The sequence below is a fragment of the Nicotiana tabacum genome, chromosome 21 (assembly GCF_000715075.1).
Source record: "Nicotiana tabacum cultivar K326 chromosome 21, ASM71507v2, whole genome shotgun sequence".
Taxonomy (NCBI): Eukaryota; Viridiplantae; Streptophyta; class Magnoliopsida; order Solanales; family Solanaceae; genus Nicotiana; species Nicotiana tabacum.
This window is the reverse complement of record NC_134100.1, coordinates 93196289-93208673: the sequence shown is the minus strand read 5'-3', so window position 1 is coordinate 93208673 and position 12385 is coordinate 93196289.

Below are 12385 nucleotides of genomic sequence, written 5' to 3'. Positions count from 1 at the left end.
TTTATGGATATTGGATAGGTTTATCAAGCTCTTTCATGTTCACTTCAGTGGTGCTCCTTCGGAGGATCCCCATGAGAATCTTGACAGCTGTCACGAGGTTTTACGGAACATGGGTATAGTGGAGACCAATGGGGTCGATTTTGCTGCATTTTAGATGACTGGTTCCGCCAAGAAATTGTGGAAAGATTACTTGTTGACCAGACCAGCTGGGTCGCCTACTCTTACTTGGGACCAGTTCTCTTAGCTCTTCATAGAGAAATTTTTGCCTATCACATTGAGAGAGGAGTGTCGCCGTCAGTTTGAGCGTCTCCAGCAGGGTAGTATGACTGTTACTCGGTATGAGACCCGTTTTGTGGATTTGGCCCGTCATGCTATTCTTATGCTTCCCACCGAGAGAGAGAGAAGATGATGAGGTTTATTGATGGACTTGCTCAGCCTATCATATTGCAGATGGCTAAGGAGACTAGGAGTGAGATTTCTTTTCAGGCGGCTGCTAATGTCACCAGACGAGTCGAACTGGATCTTACTTAGGGAGGTCAAGGGTCTGACAAGAGACCTCGTCATTCCGGTGAGTTCAGCGGTGCCTCATCTAGAGGCAGGGGTACTTTTGGTAGAGGCCATCCTCCTAAGCCGTTTCATTTAGTGCCCCAGGCATCCCACGGTGCCTCAGGTGGTCGTGGCACTCAGATGCATTATTCCGACCAGCTAGCCTACAGTGAAATACCAACTCCTATTAGTGCACCTCCATTCCAGAGTTATTAGGGTGGTTATTCAGGTCGACAGGGTTAGTTTCAGGGTCAGCAGTTACAGCACCCAAAGTTATGTTATACTTGTGGTGATCCGAGGTACATTGCTAGATTTTGCCCTCTGGCAACAGGCAGCTCACAGCATCAGAGTTCTCGTGCCATGGTTCCGGCACCAGTTGCTACACCACCTGCTCAGCCAGCTAGAGGCAGGGGTCAGGCAGACAGAGGTAGAGGCTAGACTGTTAGAGGTGGAGACCAGCCAGTTAGAGGCCGTCCCAAGGTCGTAGTTCAAGGTGGTGGGGCCCAGCCCAGGTGTTATGCTTTCCTAGCCAGGCTTGAGGCTGAGTCATCTGACGCTGTTATCACAGGTACTGTTTCAGTTTGCAGTAGAGATGTTTCAGTTCTATTTGATCCGGGATCTACTTACTCCTATGTGTCATCCTATTTTGCTTCCTATTTGGTTGTGCCTCGTGATTCTTTGAGTGCTCCTGTGTATGTGTCCACACCAGTGGGAGATGATATTATTGTAAATCGTGATTATCGTTCGTGTCTAGTCATCATTGGGAGTCTTGAGACTCGTGTAGATCTTCTACTTCTTGACATGGTTGATTTCGATGTCATATTGGGTATGGATTGGCTATTACCTTATCATTCTATATTAGATTTTCATGCCAAGAAATGACCTTAGTCTTGCAGGGGTTGCCTCGATTAGAGTGGAGAGGAGATCTTGGCCATTCTGCCAGTAGGGTTATCTCTTATGTGAAGGCTCGACATATGGTCGAGAAAGGGTGTCTAGCTTATTTGGCTTATGTCCGCGATTCTAGTGCGGAGGTTCCTCCCATAGATTCGGTGCCGGTTGTTCGTGAGTTTCCAGAGGTGTTTCCTGCAGACCTGCCGAGGGTGCCACCCGACAGAGATATTGATTTCTGCATTGATTTGGCTCCAGGCACTCAGCATATTTCCATTCCGCCATATCGCATGGCCCCGCCAGAGTTGAAAGAATTGAAGGAGCAGTTGCAATATTTGCTTGAGAAGGGCTTCATTAGACCTAGTGTCTCGCCCTGGGGGTGCACCTGTGTTTTTTGTGAAGAAGAAAGATGGATCGATGAGGATGTGTATAGATTATCGGCATTTGAACAAAGCCACCATCAAGAACAATATCCATTGCCGAGGATTGATGATTTATTTGATCAGCTTCAGGGTGTCAAGGTGTTTTCAAAGATTGATTTTAGATCTGGCTACCATCAGTTGAGGATTAGGGCATCCGATGTTCCTAAGACAACTTTTCGGACTCGGTATTGGCATTATGAGTTTCTAGTGATGTCATTTGGGCTGACAAATGCCCCAGCAGCATTCATGGATTTGATAAACCAGGTGTTCAAACCCTACCTGGATTCCTTTGTGGTTGTGTTTATTGATGATATCTTGATCTACTCCCACAGTTGAGAGGAGTATGAGCAGCACCTTCGGATCGTTCTTCAGGCTCTGAAAGACAGCCAGTTATATGCTAAGTTCTCAAAATGCGAGTTTTGGTTGAGTTCAGTTGCTTTCTTAGGTCACATTGTATCAGCAGAGGGTATTCAGGTGGATCCTAAGAAGATTGAGGCAGTTCAGGACTGGCCTACACCCATATCATCTATAGAGATCCATAGTTTCCTGGGTTTGGCGGGCTATTACCGTCGATTTGTGGATGGGTTTTCATCCATAGCAGCCCCGTTGACCAAATTGACCCAGAAGGGTGCCCCGTTCAGGTGGTCAGACGAGTGTGAAGCGAGCTTTCAGAAGCTCAAGGCTGCTTTGACTACGGCACCGGTATTGGTGTTACCCACAGGTTCAGGATCTTATACAGTATATTGTGACGCATCTCGTATTAGTCTGGGTGCGGTATTGATGCAGGGTGGCAAGGTTATTGCATATGCTTCATGGCAACTAAAGGTTCACGAGAAGAATTAGACTGTTCATGATCTAGAGCTGGCAGCCATTGTTCACGCGTTGAAGATTTGGAGGCACTATCTTTACGGCGTGCCATGTGAGGTATTCACTGATCATCGGAGCTTGCAGTAATTGTGCAAGCAGAAGGAACTCAATTTGAGGCAGAGGAGGTGGCTGGAACTATTGAAAGACTACGATATCACCATATAGTATTATCCCGGGGAGGCCAACGTGGTGGCCGACGCTTTGAGTAGGAAGTCAGCCAGTATGGGTAGCCTTGCATATATTCCAATTAGGGAGACATCGCTTGCATTGGATGTTCAGGCCTTGGCCAACACGTTTGTGAGGCTAGATGTTTCTGAGCCCAGCCGTGTTCTAGCTTGTACAGTTGCTCGGTCTTCTTTGTTTGAGCGCATCAGAGATCGGCAGGATGACGATCCTCATTTACTTGTCCTTAGAGACACAGTGCGACATGGGGGTGCCAAGCAGGTTACTGTTGGAGATGACGGAGTTTTGAGGATGCAGGGTCGTATTTGTGTGCCTAATGTGGATGAACTTCGTGAGTTGATCCTTGAGGAGTCCCACAGTTCCCGATATTTTATTCATCCGGGCGTCGCCAAGATGTATCAGGACTTGAGGCAGCATTATTGGTGGAGGCGAATGAAGAAGGACATAGTTGCCTATGTAGCTCAGTGCCTAAATTGCCAGCACGTAAAGTGTGGGCATCAGAGACCTGGTGGTTTACTTCAGAGGCTAGATATTCCTGAGTGGAAGTGGGAGCGTATCACTATGGACGTTGTTGTTGGACTCCTACGGACTCAGAGGAAGTTCGATGCAGTTTAGGTCATTGTGGACAGGCTGACTAAGTCAGCGCATTTCATTCCCGTGGCAGTTACCTATTCCTCGGAGTGGTTGGCAGAGATTTATATTCGTGAGATTGTTCATCTTCACGGTGTGCCCGTGTCTATCATTTCTGATCGAGGTACGCAGTTTACCTCAAACTTTTGAAGGGCAGTTCAGCGTGAGTTGGGTATGCAAGTTGAGTTGAGCACAACATTTCATCCTCAGACAGACGGGCAGTCCGAGCATACTATTCAGATCTTGGAGGATATGCTTCACGCCTATGTTATTGACTTTGGAGGTTCTTGGGATCAGTTTTTGCTGTTAGCGGAGTTTGCCTACAATAACAGCTACCAGTCGAGCATTCAGATGGCTCCCTATGAGGCATTATATGGAAGACGGTGTAGGTCGCCAATTAGGTGGTTTGAGCCGGGGGAGGCTCGGTTATTGGGTACAGATTTAGTACAGGATGTCTTGGATAAGGTCAAGATTATTCAGGATCGACTTCACACAGCTCAATCCAGGCAGAAGAGTTATGTCGACCGTAGAGTTCGTGATGTTGCACTCATGGTCAGAGAGAGTGTTACTTCGGGTATCACCCATGAAGGGTGTAATGAGGTTCGGAAAGAAGGGCAAGTTGAGCCCCAGGTATATCGGACCTTTTGAGATTCTGGAGAGAGTGGGAGAGGTGGCTTACAGGCTTGCGTTGCCACCCAGTTTAGCAGCTGTTCATCCGGTATTCCATGTGTCCATGCTTCGAAAGTATCATGGTGATCTGTCCCATGTATTAGATTTCAGCTCTGTCCAATTGGACAAGGATTTGACTTACGAGGAGGAGCCGGTGGCAATTCTAGCTCGGCAAGTCCGCCAGTTGAGATCAAAGAGTTACCCTTCAGTTCGAGTGCAGTGGAGCGGTCAGCCTATTGAGGCAGCTACTTGGAAGTCCGAGTCCGATATGCGGAGTAGATATTCCCATCTTTTCACCAGCCCAGGTACTTTTCTATGTCCGTTCGAGGACGAACGAATATTTTAGAGGTGGAGAATGTGATGACCCAAAAGGTCATCTTATGTTTTAGAACTCGAATCTGTGCTCTTAAGCCTTTAAAATCTCATTTTTACCCTCCTCGATTTGCGTGCGCAGTCCGGACAGGTTTCCGAAAAGCTTTTATGTTGAAAACTAATGAAAATAAGAATTTTTGCCTTAAAAGTTGATTTTAGTTGACTTCGGTCAACATATTTGGTAAACGGGCCCAAATCCGTGCTTTGATGGTCTCGATAGGTCCGTATCGAATTATGGGACCTGGGCGTATGCCCAGAATCGAATTCGGATGTCACTAACTTGAATTATGAACTTTTAATGAAAATTTAAAGTTTGGAAATTATTTGTTTTTAAAAATTGATTGATATTTGGCATTGTTAGTATCGGGTCCGTATTTTTGGTCCCGGAGCCCGGTACAGGTTCATTATGATATTTAAGACATGTCTGTGAAATTTGGTGAGAAACGGAGTTGATTTGACGTGATTAGGACATCTAGTTGAGAAAATAGAAATTTTAAAGTGTTCTTGAGAATTTCATTTGATTTGGTGCTAAATTTAGAGTTCTAGGTGTTATTTTGGCGATTTGATCGCGCGAGCAGGTCCGTAAGATGTTTTTAGACTTGTGTGCATGTTTGGTTTGGAGCCCCGAGGGCTCGGGTGCCATTCGGGCGATGCGCAAGTTGAGTTCAAAACTCAACAAGGTTGCTGGTGCACCAAATCTGGTGTGCCTGCACCTGCGAGCCTTTGGTAAAGGGTTGCAGGTATGAGCTCGCAGGTGCGAGCGATAGCCCTGCAGATGCGACCCAGGCCTGGACTTCATTTTTTCGTAGAAACTGACTTTTCTCCGCAGGAGCGGAACCTTGTCCGCAGGTGCGGCCCCAGTTGGCCCAGACCCTTTTCTGCAGAAGCGCACATGCGGATGCGCAGGTGCGACCAAAGCACCGCAGGTGCGAAGGTCACTGGGCAGTGAGCATTTAATTCGGACTCCAGCCATTTTTCTTCTCGTTTTCAAAAGGATAGGAAGCCTAGGGCAATTTTTCAAAGACATTTTCTTCCCCAAATCATAGGTAAGTGTTCCTTAACTCGTTTCTTTCAATCTTTTACTTCATTTTACTAGAATTCAACCTAAAATCTAAAATTTTCATGGTAGAATTAGGGGTTAGGGTAGAAACTAGAAATTTCTGGAATTTGGGGATTTAGACCTCGATTTGAAGTCGGAATCCAAAACTAATTACATATTCAGGCTCGGAGGTGAATGGGTAAGAGGATTTTGGTCCGAACCTCGGGTTTTGACCAAGCGGGGCCGCGGTCGATTTTTTTGACTTTTTGGAGGATAATTTTGGAAATTTCATTTATGAAATATAATTGATTCCTTTAGCAATATTTGATATTAATGAGTCATTTGTGAATAGATACGAGTGGTTTAGAGGTGAATTCCAAAGGAAAAGCTGTGATTGAGAATTAAGTGGCCTTCGGAGCAAGGTAAATGTTGTGTCTAACTTTGGCTTGAGGGAATAGGTATTGTGTGAGTATTTGCTACGTGTTTTGTTGTTGAATACGACGTATAGTTGAGGTGACTAGCATCTATACGTTGTGGTCGAGTCATAGTATGCGAGTGAAATTTCATTTCTTGCAAATTGTAGTCTTAAATCTTGTTATCCATGCTTATTGTTGTTGTTGAAATGTTAGGAGACTTGTATCCGGTTCCACCAAGGTCGATAATATTGTGAATATTGATTCGAGGTCGAGATGTTAAATTGTGAAAGTAATCATTGATGAAATATTGTTTTCTCGTGAAACTTCTCTTTATCTGTTGTTATTGATTCTGTGAATTATGAGGAAGAGTGTAAAGCACGAAGGGTGATGTCGTGCATGATTTATTTATATTGTGAGGAAGCGTGTAAACCACGAAGGATGATGTCGTGCATGATTTATTTATATTGTGAGGAAGAGTGTAAAGCACGAAGGGTGATACCCTGCATGATTTATTTATATTGTGAGGAAGAGAGTAAAAGCACGAAGGGTGATGTCGTGCAGTCTTATTTGTTATTTGGTGAGGTTGAGAGTAAAAGCACAAAGGGTGATGCCGTGCAGTTTTCCTTGCTGTCTTATATGCTCAATTCGTTTAAGGATTTCCAGTTTAATTCTGTATTTTCATTATTCTCACTCTTTATGTTGTATTCCCCACTGTATGTCCCCTTCCTATTATTTCTGCATTATTTCTTTATTTAATGTTGTTGCCACTAGCATGATTATATTGTTCAGGTTATATGTGGGTGTCTTGTCCTAGCCTCGTCACTACTTCGCCGAGGTTATGCTCGACATTTACCAGTACATGGGGTCGGTTGTACTGATGCTGCACTCTACACTTTCTGTGCAGATTTTGATACTGGCTCAGGTTGATCGAGATTTGCTACTGGTCCGTTATCCGGAGACTCAAGGTAAATCTGTCGGCGTTCACAGACCTTGAAATCCCCGTCTATCTTTTACGTCCTATTGTTTTCTTTCATTCAGACAGTTGTATTTCCTTCAGACTATTACTTATTATAAATTCTAGAATGTTCGTGAATTGTGACTCCAGATCCGGGTGGTAGTAGTTAATACAGATTTATGATATTCCGCACTTGTCATACTTCATTGTAGTTAATTAATGTTAATTAATGAATGGAAATAAGGAATTGGTAAATGATTCTCTAACGTTGGCTTGCCTAGCAAGTCAAATGTTAGGCGCCATCACGATCCCGCCGGTGGGAAATTTTGGGTCGTGACAGTCTTGGGGAGGGCCCCAGGAATGAATCGGATGGAAATCAGATCATTTTTGGACTTAGTGTTCTACTGAAGCTGGGTTGTTCTGGTGTCATCGCACATGCAGAGTGATTGACCGCAGGTGCAGGCTCGCAAAAGCGAGTTGGTCATCGGAAGTGCGAAAATAGATTAGCCCAACTAGGATCCCAGGTGCGAGGAGTGGACCGCATCCGCAGGTGCGAATATGTGGTCGCAGATGCGGAAAAGGGGCTGCTTGGTTGTCCTTCGCAGAAGCGAAGAATACTCCGCAGGAGCGGGCTCGCAGGAGCGGGCTCGCAGGTGCGAGCCATGGTCCACAGAAGAGGAAATTGTGTACTTAAGTGTTTTCCGCACCTGGGATGGTTTTTCTGTAGGTGCGGCGTCGCAGAGCAGAAGTCGCTGGGCAAAAAAGGAAAAAATTCGAGGGTTTGATTCATAATTTATTTTGGGACTTAGAAAGCTCATTTTGAGGCAAAATTTCGAGGGATTTTCATAGAGAACTTTGGAGTTAGGAATTCTAACTCGTTTTTGATTAATTCACATGAATCTATTGATAATTTCATCATTTAATTGGTGCTTTGGAGTTAGAAATTGGGAAAAATTGGTAGAAACTCCTTAGGCTAAATTATTGAGTTTTGAAAGGCGAAATGAGGTCCGACTTGAATAATTCTTATATGGTTGGACTCGATATCGAATGGATGTTCGATTTTTATAGTTTTAGTCGATTTCGAGATGCGGGCTCGGGGTGACGTTTTGGGTCGATTTTTTAATTCTTTGCAAAGATCATAATTTCATTGTTTGAATGAGTTTCCTATAGTTATATTTATAGTATGAAATTGTTTTGGCTAGATTCGAGCCGTTCGGAGTTGGAAAATCGAGAGAAAGACCTTCTAGTTGATAGATTTAGCGTGGTTTTAGGTAAGTGACTTGTTTAACCTTGTGTGGGGGAAATTTTCCTTAGGATTTGGTATTGTTGTGATAATTGTGATATATGAAAGCCGTGTACACAAGGTGATGAGTGCGTACACGGGCTAAATGTGAAATTTCTGATTTTCAGCTATGTAGTTTCCTTTCATGCTTTAATTGAGTTGCTTTAACATGTTGTAGTCATCATATTTAGTCTAATTTCACATGTTTACTTGTTTTATCTCTTATTTGCAAATTGTCCTATATGTTTAGTTGAATTACTTGCTTTCTTTTATTCCGTATTTATTATTTAACTGTTGAATCCTTACTTGAAATTTCTATTCTTGGAATATCTTATCGTTGAATTTGGTATTGAGTTGCAAAGGCCGTGGTTTCTATTAAGGCAAAGTGTAAGTTGTGAAATATCATTTTATTGAGTTACTCTCCGGTTATTATTGTTGAGACTTTGTGTACATTGTGGTTGAGTCGTGGGCTCCTTATTGTGAAATCATATTATTGTTGGCTTTTCTAGTAAGTTGTGATATTGGGCACTTGAATTGCGAATTGTGATACGTTGTGATATTGATAAACATGCGGTGGTATAAGGTCTGGGTTTTGAAATGCATGAGGTGAGATAAGGTGGGCTTAATACGCGAGGCTAGTAGGGGAACTACTAGAAGTCATGCGGTGTGATAAGCTGGGCTAAAACGCGGAGTACTATTTCGGAAAAAATAATTTTCAAAACTAAATGTAAAGGCTCCCGCGGTGATATAAGAAAGACTTTGAGTTACTTTTATGATTTGGGACTACGAGGCGGTATCTCGGTAGTGTCCCTTGTTGATTTTTCTCTATTTGCTGTACTTGTCTTGGTTGTTTGTTTTCTTAACATGTAAATCCTTGTTTCCTTCCATGTTGTATTAACTGTCTTGATTCCGTGTTGTTAACTTTCCGTAAATTCCTTATTGTTTCATTTCCATTGTCATTATCATTATATCGTTGTATCTTTCGTCTTGTTTCTTATTATCTCTACTAAGTTCTTGACTTGACCTCGTCACTACTCTACCGAGGTTAGGCTTGGCACTTACTGGGTACTGTTGTGGTATACTCATACTATGCTTCTGCACATCATTTTGTGCAGATCCAGGTACTTCCTATTAGTCCCGGCATTAGTGAGCTGAGGTTGCTTTGGAGATTTCAAGGTACACATGCTCGCGTCCGCAGGCCTCGAAGTCCCCTTCTATCTTGTTTTTCCTTATTTCATTACACTATCTTAGAAAGTGACATATAAGATTGTTCAGTAATATCACTAGAGGTTGTGACTTATACTTCACCGGGTTTTGGGAGTTCTACATATTGAGTTACAGATTTCGTTTATGATTGCTGAAGTTTTGAGATTTTAAGTTGTTATTTCAGTTATTCCGCATGTTGATAAGCTTACCTAGTTTTAGAGACTAGGTGATATCACGACTTCCTACGGAGGGAATTTTTGATCGTGACAACATTGTAGCACCACCCAATCTATCGAACAAGTCTGCCATTAGCGGAATAGGGTACTTGTTCTTCATGGTGATTTTGTTTAGGGCACGATAATCAACACAAAGCCGTAGGGTGCCATCATGTTTCTTTTGGAATAGCATCGGGGACCCATAAGGGGACTTGAAAGGCACAATGATTCCCGCGTATATCATTTCCTTCAACTATATTCGAAGCTCGGTGAGCTCGGGTTGTGACATTCTATAAGGCGCCCGAGCGGGTGGCTTCGCACACGGCACCAACTCAATCTCATGGTCCACAATGCGCCTAGGCGGGAGTCGCTTTGGCATGACGTCTTCAAACTCCAGTAGAAGCTCCTTTACGGGTGCAGGAATGGGACCCGAGGAACGTTCTATATCTTCAATACAGAGGGTAGCCATGAACATAGGTTCATGTCTTTTGACTCCCTTCTTCAAGGCCAATATGTTCTCCGCGGCCATCTTTATGGTTGTGCAGGGAATAATACAGGGCTTGGTCCCATTTGCTCCCATCATCAGTAGCATGTCGGCATAAGGTACTGGAACGGTGTTGGTTTGCCTTATGAATTCCGACCCAACTATCAGCTCGAAGTCATCTATGATCACCACGCGCAAGTTGACTTTTCCTTCATAAGGACCAAGTATCACTGGTACTCCTTTGGCTACTCCACCCACCGGCTGAGGCTGTGAGTTAATAGCCTTGACACGACCTCTGCCCTTTCCCAAAACTAGATCAAGGCGTTCTACCTAAGTTGAGGCTAAGCAGTTGTGAGTAGCGCCCGTGTCTATCATCGTCCGAATTGGCTTGCCATTAACTTTCATCTCGACGAACATCAAGGTCTTCCATTGTTTAAGAGAAGGCCCCTCATCCATCTTCTTTTTCCCTTTCTTGGTAGTGGGGCATGGGTCCTTGTTCTTGTGGATACCAGTACTTGTTCCCGCTAAGGCTTCAGAAATAGAACAAACAAATGCGTTGAAGGCACCTATTGGTTCGGTCTGGTCAGCATTATCTGTGTCATCATCGGTCCATCATCAGAAGTTTGATGGGCGTTCATCTGTGCATGTGGGCATTCATTGTTCCAATGTGGCCTGCCGCAATGACGGCATCCTGAAAGGGGCTCCCTTCCCCGATCGTTGTTGTTAGATGCAGCACTATTACTGCCTGAGGAAGGAGCCTTAGATTTGGTTGCACTCCGATCTCCTCCACTTCTACTAGGGCCACCATTGCCGGGCTGGCCCCATTTGTATCCTCCTCGGACAGGCGGCTGAGGCCTATCCTTCCGAGCTTCCACTTGATAGTCCCCAAGGCATTCCGCTGCTTGGATCGCCTTGGGTAAAATATCTACTCTTTGTCTTTGCAGCTCCATGCGGGCATAAGGTTTCAAACCTTCCAGGAATGTAAAGAGTTTGTCTTTGTCCCCCATATCCTGTATGTTCAGCATGAGTGACTGATGTAATCCCCAGAGTCGCGATGATGTTCGCAATGTCACCTTCGGCCTGCCGCATCCTGCAGTCCAGGTCGTCCAACCTTTGCACTAGGTTGATTCTTAAATCAGGCACTGTATTCACGATGGGTCGTAATACGTCAACCGTCTCTTCAAGGGCCGCAATGCGGTCCCCATGATTCACCATGGTCAAAAATGGTGGTAATGGCAATGTATTTTCTCGTCCGATGTCGAGCCTAGGCTCTGATACCAACTGTTACGCGGTGCCTTCCTGAGATTCCTTGGAAGGGTGACGTTAGGCTAAGCAACTGATGTCTGTGTAGTTACTATCCGCCAATTGGGTCCCCTCAGTACGCTAGACGAGATTGTCAGTGTCGTACGGGAAAACCAGTGTCACGAGCAATTGAGATAACAGAAAAGAGAATTGAGAATGGAAGAAAGCTTAATTACATTAATGAAAGCTATTACAGAAGAGTAACACGGTGTCAAGGGGGAGAGACAACAGTATATAGAATTGTTTGCTTGCTTGAACCCCCTAATAGTGCTTAAAAAAAAAATCAAAGTTACAGGACTTGACTAAATAAGCTAGAGAGACATAATGGAAATACATGAAATAAAACTACTCTATATTTACAAAGAAAATGACTTAGATTCCTACAAAGTATAAGCAAGTCCGTTGGCAGCAACCTTGTCTTTAGCATCAGAGTCTGCGCGCGCGGCGCTGTTGGCATCTGCCTGCGGCTGGGCGCTGGCGAGGGCTATCGGTGGGGCGACAAAGGCGCGCTTCTTACTTGGCGCAACTAAAACCACAAGGCCGACCATGGCGCTAGGCGTCGGGAGGCTTGCCAGGACGTCATAGGGTGCGTCCAAGGGGTCATAGGGCATGGTTGGAAAGCCGCCCATGACAGTACAAATGCTAATTTTGTAAAACTTTTTGACGTACTTTGATTGATCTGGAATTTTATAGGTCTATAGGAAACAACCTTATGACCGATACTCGTTGCTTCGCATGCCTTGTGGATTCATTTTTTGTGTTTTGGGGTCATGTAACACAAATTTATGACTATATCTACTTTTTCATGCGTATTATAATACATGTTGAATTTGTAAAAATTTTTTTACGAACTCTTGTTGGCATCGTGTGATTTTTGTATCTAGGTAGGTAGATATTTAGGTAGGTCCC